The sequence below is a fragment of the Capsicum annuum genome, chromosome 4 (genome assembly GCF_002878395.1).
Source record: "Capsicum annuum cultivar UCD-10X-F1 chromosome 4, UCD10Xv1.1, whole genome shotgun sequence".
Taxonomy (NCBI): domain Eukaryota; kingdom Viridiplantae; phylum Streptophyta; class Magnoliopsida; order Solanales; family Solanaceae; genus Capsicum; species Capsicum annuum.
Genome location: NC_061114.1, coordinates 49,650,350 through 49,662,658, shown reverse-complemented (window position 1 = coordinate 49,662,658; position 12,309 = coordinate 49,650,350).

The following is a 12,309-nucleotide window of genomic DNA, read 5'->3' as shown; positions in this document are numbered from 1 at the left end:
ACTTTACCTGATTTTCTCGCATAATTAGAATTACTATTCTTGGTGGAAAAAGGTTTTCTGATTGGAAAAGATCTCTTTTTCCTATTAGGTTTCTTCTTTCTTAGATGAATGGTTTTGTATCTCTCTAAATAGAATATCTCTCTTTTCAAACCAAAAATACAATAACATTATAATATCCCATATTTTCCTAGTCCAGTTTAGCCCATAGTATGTGCATAAGGGGCTTAAAGCCTAAAAATTTAGCTAAGTATTAAGGACTTAGCCTTATTTTTGGCCTCTTAACTTCGGAGATTTTAAAGTTACCTTTCCGACCCTGAGACATAAGTTTTTGAGTTAATTCATGTTCAGGGGTATTAGGATCATGTCTCGGAGAAGTTTTGAATGTTTCGGTGGAGTTTTGGGCCGTGTTTGGATTTTCATTCCAGTAGCTCAACGCGATTGCATCGCGTTGTGACAGATATAGTGATGAGCATGTCATTGCATCGCGCCAAACCTCCAATTGGCATTCCAATTATAAATTTAAATCCCAGAGAGACAGTCTTGTCTTTTCCCGTTGACCCAATTCGTAAAATCATGGGATTAAACGGCTGATAAGGCATTGTATGCTCAAATTTCCCAATTTCTCTCTCAATAAACCCTAAACTTTCTCCAAATTCATCAAGTTAGATCATCTTTTTTTCAAGAAAACAAACAACTCAAGTGTTCCAATTCAAGAAAGTTGTTCTCTTTTAATATTAAGTATTAAAAGTATGTGTGATGTTCATCCATAGACTCTTTTCACCCTTGGAGTCCAAGAATTTATTTTCAAGTTTAAAGTTATGATTTTTACATGTTGTTATGAATTATCTACATGAAGGTATTATTTACTTTGATTTCAAATCATGTTTACCATATGTTTTTGTTGGAATTCATCTGTGACACGTTTAAATAGTGATTTTCGCATGTTGCATCCTAAAATCATGATTTTGGTATTGCAATTATGTTAGTAGCACATGTTTTAACTACTCCCATGCTAAAGTATATGAATTCCAACTATTTGATGAAATGCCAAAGAGAATGATTTTGTAGAATTATTTTCCCATTATGGTTTTGAAGCTTTTACATACCTTTATTGTTATTATCATTCAGTGCTGGGGGTTATGAATTCCCAAAACTTAGTTGTTTACCTAGTTTTCAGAATCTTTAGAATGGTTTTAGATAAACTATGTGCCTAGTCATTCAGTTAGTATCATTGCTTAGTTGTTGGCTTAGATAAGCTCAGTTTAGTTCAGTAATCAGTGTATTTCAGTTGGGAGTAGGATTTAGCACCGAGTGAATGTAGAACGATGGCTTTCCTATCAGTTAGGCAAGTTGTTAGTAGCATTCCCTATATTCTAGAACCACATATCCAACGTAGGTTATGAAGAGTCACCTGTCAGTATAGGATTGACTGTCTCCCAGGGGTCACCCGTCAATTTAGGCTTGACTCCGCTAGGGATCACCCATTAGTTTAGGATTGATACCATGGCTCTTTAGTAGCTTAGTGGATCCACATAGCCAATGTTAGTACCCGTGGCACGGTACTGACACCCTTCCAACTGAGGCCACAGGTTGGACCCTAATTAGCTTAGGATGAGGCATGTCGGTTAGATGATATCTCCCACGGTCTCAGTTCAGTACTCAATATAGAATTCAGTTCAGATCGCTTGACCAAGGCATACAAATTATTAGTTACTTAGTTATCAGACTTCAGTATTACAGTATTTCAGTATGTCAGTCTTACAGATTATATTAGAAACATTATATGCCTGGTATTGCACTTGCAGTATTTTAGTTTTCATGCATGCTTATACAATTATCTCATGTTATTCATCTAGTCATTACTTTATGTTCAGTTAACCCATGCATTACAGCCTAACCCCATCTCATATACTAGTACATTCAAAGTACTAATCGCATACTCATTTTTTGTGCTATGATGTCTTATATCATAAGTTCGGATGCTCAGTTTCCCGACCGGGCCTAGACAGGATCAGTTAGCCAGCATCAGCAGCAGTGATGAGTCCTCATACTTCGAGGACGCATTTATATTTATTCAGTTGAGTTAGTAGTTCAGTTATATGGTCGGTCAGAGTTAGTTGGGGGTTTGTCCCATCAACTCCCCAGTCAGTTAGTCTTAGAGGCTTTTCAGGCATTTCAGACATTCAGTCAGTTTATCAGTTTTATCAGTCATGTTGCACTATTTTTGTAGATGTTTCTTTCTCAAACTTGTGACTTCAGTTATACTTTTAGTACTTAAAACCTTATGGCATTTTTAGCTATTTTCCGCAAATGTCTTTATTATCAGTATATTATTCAGTGCTTGCAGCAGGTACTAGCTCATAGGTTAGTTTGTGGTCATTTATGGCTGTAGGCACCGTGTAACGTCCATGGTGTATTTTCGGGGCATTACAAACATCCACAATGTAGTCGTTTAAAGAGTCTTGTTTAGGAGAGTTTTTTGCTCTCATTAGTTTTTATGTTTCTTAATATTAGATTTTACTATGTAGGTCAATTGGCTAAATCATATCAATAACATACTTTTTAGTATTGTTTTATGTGTCATTTGACTTATCGCCTTTATGATTTGCAACTAATAGCTTCTGCATCACACCCTTTCGATTTTGAACCCAACAAAGAGTCCCACATGATCCTTTAAGGAATGAGTGATCTCCTTAATATGGTTTAGGCAATACTCACCATTTGAGATATCTTTTGAGATTGAATTAAGCTCAAAGTTCGTTCATTATCAATAATTACTTTATTCCTAATGAACAAGGACATGATTTGTGATCACAAGTGATTTGTGATCACAAGTTATTTCTAATTTTACATAATTAATATGTTTGAGATGTAAATGCTTCTTCCCTTCCAACTCACTTAATGTTCCACTTGTTGTTTGTTATTCATATTTTCAAAAAATTAAAGATAACACTCTGTTAACATATCGACACTCGATGCCTTAACCTTGATTGAGAAAATTAAAGATAGCACCCAGTTTGATCAACCTCCTTATGTTTCAGGTAGACCTTCGGTTCAAAGAAGTGTAATCAAAGTAAGATATAAATTAAAAAATAACACCAAAATAGTAATATAAATAAAGCAATTAAAATAATGGGTAGTTGTTAAAATGAAGAATAAGATACTAGGTGAATACTCACTAAACTACTAAATAGGGAGAATAGGAGACTAGCTCCCTAATTTTTCCTCATAAGAATATTACAACACACGATTGTCCTTCTATCCTATCCTCAATTTTAAAACCTTCATATTTATGGTCATTCTCACAAAGATGATATTAATTTTCTTTGTGTTTCTTCCACGACTAATAGCTCTTGATATGAATATTCAAGAATATTGGTTATTTTAGGGTTTGCATAAGCACTATGAATTGTTGATTAATCCTTAGAGATGGCTATGAGCATTTTGAATTGAGAATATAATGTAATATTTTATATTTTTTTGTCATATTACAAGGATCAAAATATAATGTATTAAAAATTGAGAAAATAGAAATTATTGTCAAACAAGCTAGAAAGGTTAAATTATTATTGGTGCTACTTTGTGTAGTCTATACTTTAAGAGAGAGAGAGAGAGAGAAAACAAAAGCAACAAATCAATAGATTAGCTGGACAAAATATTTATATTAGCAATATATGAACAAATTAGTCGAATCAATCAAACTTTATTCGCACAAAATCTTAATTATGTTGATAGATGAAAAAAAACTATTACTATATGTAGTTTTGATGATGAGTAGCTAACTGCAAGGGACTATGTCCCTGGACGTGCAAGGTACAGTACAGCTGGCACGCATTGTCTGCACAGTTTTGTCCTCTAGTGTAACAAATTTGCAAGTGCTATTTTGTACTGATTAGGACAGCTGGTCCAATGATCTTCCAAGCCCTAATCATCACTCAACTATAAAAGAAAAGAGATGCATCTTCATCAAATGGTTTTTGGCAAATACAAGGAGTGAAGAGAGACAACAAAAATCCTATTTCAGCATTGCCTTCTTAGCTATTTATGTGAGCTTAAACTGAAATTGTTCTTGAGTTCGGACTGAATTGTAACTAAACTACTCATGCTATAAGAGTAGTGTTTTTCTCTTTGAGTAGAAAGTGCTTAGGTAAAGTTTCCTAAGTGTGAGACTTATTAGAGTTAATCAGTAAAGAGAGTCCTCGGTAGAGTTACCAAGATGAGCTTGTAGTATAGTTGCTACTAGCGAAAGGAGCCTAGAGGTAGACTAAAATCTAGATTGTAATCAGGAGGTTGATTATAGTGGATTTCTTGAGGTGCTTATGAGGGCAAGCTATTGTTTTTTCCTTTCTGAGTTTCCACATTAAAATCTTATGTTTTTACCTTCATGTACTACCTTTGTTTTCTAGCACCTCATAGTTTCTTTACTGTTCTATCGCTTGTGATTGACCTTGAGGGACCTGGTTCCTCACTGTGTGGTACAACCTTTAAGGGTTCCAACAATTGGTATTAGACTCGTTTCACTCTAAAAGGTTCATACCTAGAGTGTTTTAGTCATCATGGCTGCTATAACTGAACTAGGGGTGGAAAGAAAAGAAGAAAAAAAAAAGAGAGATTCCTGACCTTGAAGACTTTAGATCTGACCCAGGTGAAGAAGACATTGATATTGTACTTCTGATAATAAGGATTGTTAGAGCTATAAAAAGGGGTAGTCAGCTAGGTAAAAGAAATGGTAAGACTGAAGGATGTCACAAAAATGGTAGTTTTGAAGCATTCATGAGAAACTACCAAATGCAAAAGAATCATCAAGTTCCTGTAAAGTCAAAAAAGAAAACTACAGCTGAGTATGTAGTAAAGGGAGCTCTAACATCATGGGGAGATTTTTCTCGTGAACCTAAGGAAGATGAGAGGTCTGGAGATGTTTTTATACTAGTAGTGGAAGATAATTTAGTTATCTATGATTCCTTGTTTGCATTTATGGCAGATACAAAGGACTGAAAAAGAAAGGAGGTAACTCTATTTAATATTAAGTAAAATCTAGATAATTACATTACTAGGAAGATAAAAAGGGTTGCAAGTGTATTGATAGACTCTGTATGTGAACTAACTGCTGAGAAAAATGACTTAGAAGAGAAAGTTGAGAATCAAGAGCATTAGCTGATTGCATTAACTCTTTAAATTTCTGAAACTGAAGAGTTGTTCACAAAGATGAAGTTGAAAGTCTGAGTTTGGTGAGAAATCTGAAGAAAGCAAATGATGTAGAGGGAAAAAGGGAGAAAGAAGCTTTAAGACTTCAAACTGTTCTTGAAGAAAGACTGAGAGATTCTTAAAAACACCTGATGTATGCACTTCATAAGAATGAGATTTAGGAAGGGACCTGGTCCTTTTGAAAGAAGAGTTGAACAAGTCTCTTAAATGGAATGCTTCCTCACGGATCATTTCTAACTTGTCTAATCAAGGTGTTAATGATGGTAGACGTATGTGCCATCAAGAAAAATTCCAACCTATTTAGTCTAAAGGAATGGCTACTTATTATATTGGAAGTGAAGAGTACGAACTCCTGTGTACTCACCGTGGAAGAGATTCACATCTAAAAAGAGATGTCAGCACTGGATTAAGGCTAAATTGAGGAATACTGAATTCATTTAGCAGGAGAACGCACTTTCTAAGGGCTTTAAGTCATTGAAAAGGGCAAAAAAGAAGCTATCACTGCCTAGATAGGCTCTAAAGAATTTGATCACACTATTATCCTTCTACTGAGAACTTAAACTTAAGTGAGTTTCCAAATTCAACTTGTGATCATGATCTCAGGTATAAGAAAGGGTATTGTAGTTAGGAATAGCTCATTGGATGAAAGGGTTTAAAGCTTAATAATGAAAAGTCTGATTGTGTTCTCTCTCTCTCTCTCCACTACTACACAATGCATTTATAGCTACAAAATCTAAGCTATGAATTTAAAAACCGTAGCTATTACCAAGTAATAGTCACAAAAATTTAAATTTTGTAGCTATTTATATATTCATACAAATTCTTAACCATGAAAATTAAATTGATAAAGCTAATTTCTCACTTTTGCTACAATTACTAACAATCGTGACAATTGTTGCCTAAATAGCTACAACTTTGTTGCCACAGTAAAATTTTGTAGCTGGTTATAAATTTTTGTGACACAAAAATGTTTGTAGCAACAATAACTTTTTAGCCAGAGTAAACTATTTGAAACAAAATATTGTAGCTAAATAAAATGTTTTGCTTCAAGATATCAAAAATTGTAGCAATAGTTAAATGATATAGATTTGCTATGATAAAATTTTGTAGCTAACTATTATTTTTGGCTACGAATTAAAATTTATTGTAGTAATTAATAACTTTTTAGCCACAACTTTAATTTAAAATAAAATATTGTAGATAAATAATTCATTTTTCTTGAAGTTATAAAAGAAATTATTGCAATAGCTAAATGATATAGTCATAAATTTTTGATATGATAAAGTTTTGTGGCTAAAATTATTAACTTTTATCATGTGTTGGAACTTGTTATAGCAACAATGACCTTTTAATCATAAAAATGTTATTTAAAACAAAAAATAGCAGTGCAATAAATACTTGAGATCAGCCAACCCCTCAGCCTAATCATCCTAACCCTTTAGGCAAACATATTTCCTATGTAGAATTCAGGACTGCATTCACTACTCTATCCAATTCAGTTATAGCTCAGAATGGATGGATAACTGTTATTCCGGCCAACCCAGTGGTTAATTCAGCTAAAGCCAATATTTGGGAGTTCACCCAAATGAATCCTCCTCTATTCTCCAGTTCTAAGTCCGAAGAGGGTCCATAGGAGTTTTTCGACCAGGATCAGGAAAGTCCTCCTAGTGTAGCCACTGGTATGCTACAATCCCTCATTTACATGTTCATGTTTCTTCAGATTCAGGAGATTTTTTTCTTTGTAACTCCTTTCATAGAAGTCAACTTTAAGGTCAGACCAAATATTAACAGGACCTTTTCCAGTCTCAACCCCAGTGAGTCAGTCTAACACAACCCGACAGGTATTCAGTAACTGTTTAGTTATGATATCTCAGAAAGTCAGGCCTTTAGATTCTAGTAGTAATGCCAGTATGTGTAGAAAATTAATAAGGGGAGATGATTCCCGACCCATTCTTACATTAGTTAAAAGTTTTGTACTTCAACCCTCCTGATACCTATGCATTCTTTACGTTTTAGTCCCATAAATACAGCTTATATCCATGCGCTTTTCATAGAATAGTGTGTGTTTCAAGTTCCTTGTATGAGGAGTCCAAGTTCATCCAATGTTGTGGATCATGTTCCATGAATTCAGAAATTTCAAACCCAGTTCGAGCAGCTCATGACTCATGCACTCATGTCATGCTTTATAGTATGCTTAGCCCACACGATTCATGACTTCACTCCTAGTGTTCAGTCAAACTTAGATTATGCCACGTATACCCTCAGTTTAGATCCCTCGGTGAATCTGTAGTGTTAATGTTCCATCCTGCAGTCCTTAGTTACAGTCTTAGTTACGGTTACAGTCTCAATTACCATCTTAGCTATAATCTCAATCCCAGTCCTAGCCCAGTCAGATCATAAACTCAATTTACTTTCAAGATTACCTGACCATAGCATATGACCATCAGTTATTCAGTCATTGGCATTTCAGTACCTCAGTTTATAGAATGTTTTTGAATCATTTTGGATACTTGGTCTTGCGTTCTTAAGGTAATACAGTTTTTCACTCATTCCTGCTCAGTTACCTCGCGTTACCTAGTCATTCATTACCTTTTTTGTATAATACTCTATAGTCTAAGTCTATTCTTTCAGGCTAAGTACAGTTCATCCTCATAGACCCAGTATTCAACTATTAGTAATTTATTTAATCAGATAAATTAGTATATCCATGTATTCATTCTCAGCGCCTATATGAATCTCTTTAGTAGTCTTAGTTATAGTTCATAAGGTTTATTCAGCTTATCTTAGATGATGTTTTATAGTACTTGCCTCCTAATACAAAAAATCCCAGCCATGTAGCGATCTCCTATTCAGATGTCCTGCTCAGGCCAGAACAAGATTCATTTTCTCTCTACCGTCACTAGAACTATATAGAAAGAATGTCATAGAAATGTTCCAATTAAGTATAAGTTTTTAGCATGAGATAGTCCGCAAAGCCAGTAATTCAGTTTAACAATCAGACAACAAATTCGTATGGTGTAGTTCCCATCTTTCCACCTAGTCCTAGAATCAAAAATCTTAGGAATGTACATGTTTCAAGATATAAAGTTCCAGTATTTGCAAGATCAGATCAGTTCATACATAATGTCTTAGCTTCAGATCCCAGATATTCAGCCGCAATTCTATTCGTAGGTGCCCTGTGCATCGTTCCAATTTTCCTCAGTAACTCAGTCAAGTCAGTATTCTTCTAGGGACATAATGTCCCAAGGGGGATATACACGATAATTCCCCAAACTCTCATGACATAAAATATGACATTATCTCTTCTCGTAATGAATCTAGTTTGGAGTAAGGGGGTACTTATGAGTTGACCCTCAAACTCCGATCTCAACCGTAAGCCACGTATTCAAGATACTCAGTTTAGATCACGATATCCAACTCATGTATCATGTTCCAAACTCAGTTACATTCACGTGTTTCTACTTATGCATATCTAGTAATTAATTTTAGGCTCATTAGCATTTTCAGTTTAAGAAAACATTCTCCCTTGAACTTATCCTGTTTCATGCTTAGATTTCTATGATAAACTTGGTATCAATTACCACTGCATATTCAGTCATGCATTTATGTGTCAGACCAATCATGTATTCATGTATCAGATATGCATGTTCAATATAATATATTCAGCTTATCAGTCCTGCCAGTCATGAAATCATACATCAGATATGTATGCTCAGAACAAATCTCAGCAAATCAGTGATGTAAGTCATGTACTGATGTTTTAGTTGTTCATGTTCAGCATGTACTTAAGCTTATCATTTCCCCCATATTAGTCAGTCTTATTCAAGGTTGAATATTCCCAAGGGGGAGATATTGTAAGACCCCACAAAATCCTAAGATTAATTCAGTCAATTTATGCTTGTTAAGGGGGTTCTATACTTGGAAGGTTCTAACTAAGTTCCCAGACTTAGCCTATTATTGACTTTTAAAATTTGGAAATCTTATTTCACCACCTTAACATCCTTTAATGGTCTGTATTTTTGTTAATTCATGATCAAAGAGGTTCATAGGTGATCCCGGACAAGTTTTAGGTTTTTTGGACTATGTTTAGACTATGTTTGGAAGCCCAAAATAGTGGACCAATGCAATCTTGGCGCGACACATCACCAATCGCATTGGTTGATATTGTTGTAGGTTACCAGGGTCAAAGTACTAAGACTCGATGCGATGATGGCGCAACGCGTCGACTATTGCATCAATGTCATCGATGCACCGCGTCAATAATAGCGCGATGCAAAGTTTCAGTCATTAAATGTCTGTATTTTTAAGGGAAAAAGGGTCAATATTCAACCCCTATATAAGTCTAAAACATAGGATTTAGCCCCAATTCAACCAAAATATAGTGTCTTTCTCAAGTTTCTCGCAATAACAAGTTAGGGTTTTTAATTAAGGATTCAAATTCAATACTCAAATTCAAGAATATCTCCATCAATCTTAGTAAAATCAAGAACTAAGGTATGTCAAGTGTTAATTTATGGATTTCTTTCATCCATGAAGTCCAAGAACCCTCTTTCAAATTATAAAACATGATATTTATGTTATGTGTTTTTTTATGAAACTACGTTGGCATGCAAGTTGAAATTTATGAATTGAGTTTTTTATGATGTGTAAGTTAATGATTGCACCTATGCCCTAAGTTGTGCATGTAAGGTGTTTGACAAAATGCCTAAGAGGATAGAAATTGTGTATTATAGCTCAATTGTGACTCAAATAATAAATGCATGCTTTACCCTTATGAGTATTTGATGGAATATTCATGAGATTAGGTTGATGAAAGTATGACATGTCTATATGCAATTCCATCCATGTAGAACATTATGAGAACTATGTGCTTCATGAAATACCCAAGTTATTGTATTATGAATTATTGATATTTTGTTCTAGAAGTGTCAAGTCTTATCAGTTTCATGCTATCGAGTCCTGGGGGTACTTGTACCCAACAATTTAGCTGTGTGCCTAGAGCCAGTGTCAATTTTCATGATACTCTCAGTCAAGCCATGATCATTAGAATTTAGTTAGTCTCATGACTCAGGAAAATTCAGTGAATTCAGTATTAGTCTAGTCCTACTCAGTAACCTGAGTAATCTCAGTAACCTCAGTTATCTCAGTAATATCAGTAATCTCTATAATCTTCGTAATCTCAGCAATCCCAGTCAGTTATCAGATCTCAGTAGTATTTTGTTAGTCAATGGAATTTAGTGAACCCAGTTCAAATTAGTTATACAATACGATCAGTAACAGTTCAGTTCAGTTAAATCAGTTCAGTGTCTTTCAGTTAGGAGTTAGATTCAGCACCGAGTGAACCCAAGGATGAGGGTCAGCTGCCAGTTAGTATAGGGTGTGATCCTTAGAAGCAATCCTTGCATTTCAAAACTATGTATCCAGCGTAGGTCGAGATATAACCCTACGAGTCTAGGTACTATACATCTCTTTTGAGTTTTTCCTTACAAGAGGGGTTGACGGAAGAGCTCTCTGTCAGAGAGGGTTTACTCATAACTTATCTTTACCCGTGGCATGGTACTGACACCCTTTCAACTGGGTTACAGGTTGGACCCCACCAGTTTAGATTCGGAGTATGTCGGTTAGATGATTACCTCCCACAGTCTCAGTTTTAGATTCAGTCTTAATAATAGAACTCAGTTCAGTTCTACAGATATCAGGACTATCAGATACATTTGCTTAGCTCAGTATGAAACTCAACTAGTTCTATTAGAATTAGGATTGTCAGATACATTTATCCAGCTAAGTCTAGAACTCAAATAGTTCTTCAGATTCAGGACTGTCAGATATAGTCACCTAGTCCAGTAAAGAACTCAGATAGTTTTTCAATATCAGTATACTTAGTTATCAGTTATCAATAATATAATACCAGTAACCTCAGATATCGTTTACCAATAAACTTCATAATTTATATCATCAACAGACTCAGTTATTCAGTATCCTAGTATTAGTAAACTCAGATGTCAGTACATCAGTATTTAGTATTATCATGACCCTAGTCCCAGTTTATGTATTCATGCATATGTTTATGTCATCAGTCAATTATTATTCATACATATGAACCCTTGCATTCAGCCTACCTCACTTGTGTACCAATACATTCAATCGTACTGATGCATTTACGCTATGGTGTTTTATACCATAGGTTTAGAAGTATGACCTCCTGAGCATCCTTAGTAGATCAGACGTTCAATAGCCAGATTATCAGTGAGTCCTCATCATTCGAGAATAACATGATTATTTTATTACCTTATTATTTCAGTAGTTTGGAGTTAGTTGGGGACATGTTCCATCAACTTTATAGATTTCAGACAGTTTAGAGGCTTTCAGACTACAACATGTTTCAGACAGTTTATTTTAGTTATATGTATTGTTATACCCCATTATAGATATTGTTTTATATTTAGTATTAGTTTAATTTTGAACCTTATGGCCTTACAGCTTATATTCCGCATATTTATAGTATATTATTCAGTACTCAGCTATAAATATCATTCATGGGTTAGCTTATGATCCTTCTGGGTCATGAGTATCGTGTAGTATTCCGGATACCAGATTTGAGGCATTACAACTCCAGTGCCCGTCAAATCTAGGTTCCCTTTGAGAAATTAAAAGGTATCAAAATTTTAGATATTTACAAGAACCTAATTCTCTTTCCCTTTTTGAGTCAAATTCTATATTTACTCATCTAGCTAACTTAGAGATTTCTGTAAAAAAAAAAATTGATATTCTCTCTGAAAATTTACTTTTACTTAGAAATGGTCCCAAGGAAAGTTTTTCTAGTGGGGAAGTGAAAATAGCAGAAGAAAAGAATGATTTAAAAGAGGAAAATGAGTTTGTATTACCTCCAAATGAAAAAAATGAAGAGGATGAGTATGAACAAACTCTGACTTTTAAAATGAAGAAATTAAAGGAATGTAAATAAAAGGAGAAATTAATTAACGCTGGTAAACAAGTTATAAGATCTTACTTCACTAGAGGTTTTGAGATGAAATGGCTAGAAAATGCAATGAAGAAGAGTAATACCTATACTACTAAAAGAAGAAGACACAGGAAATCTACTGT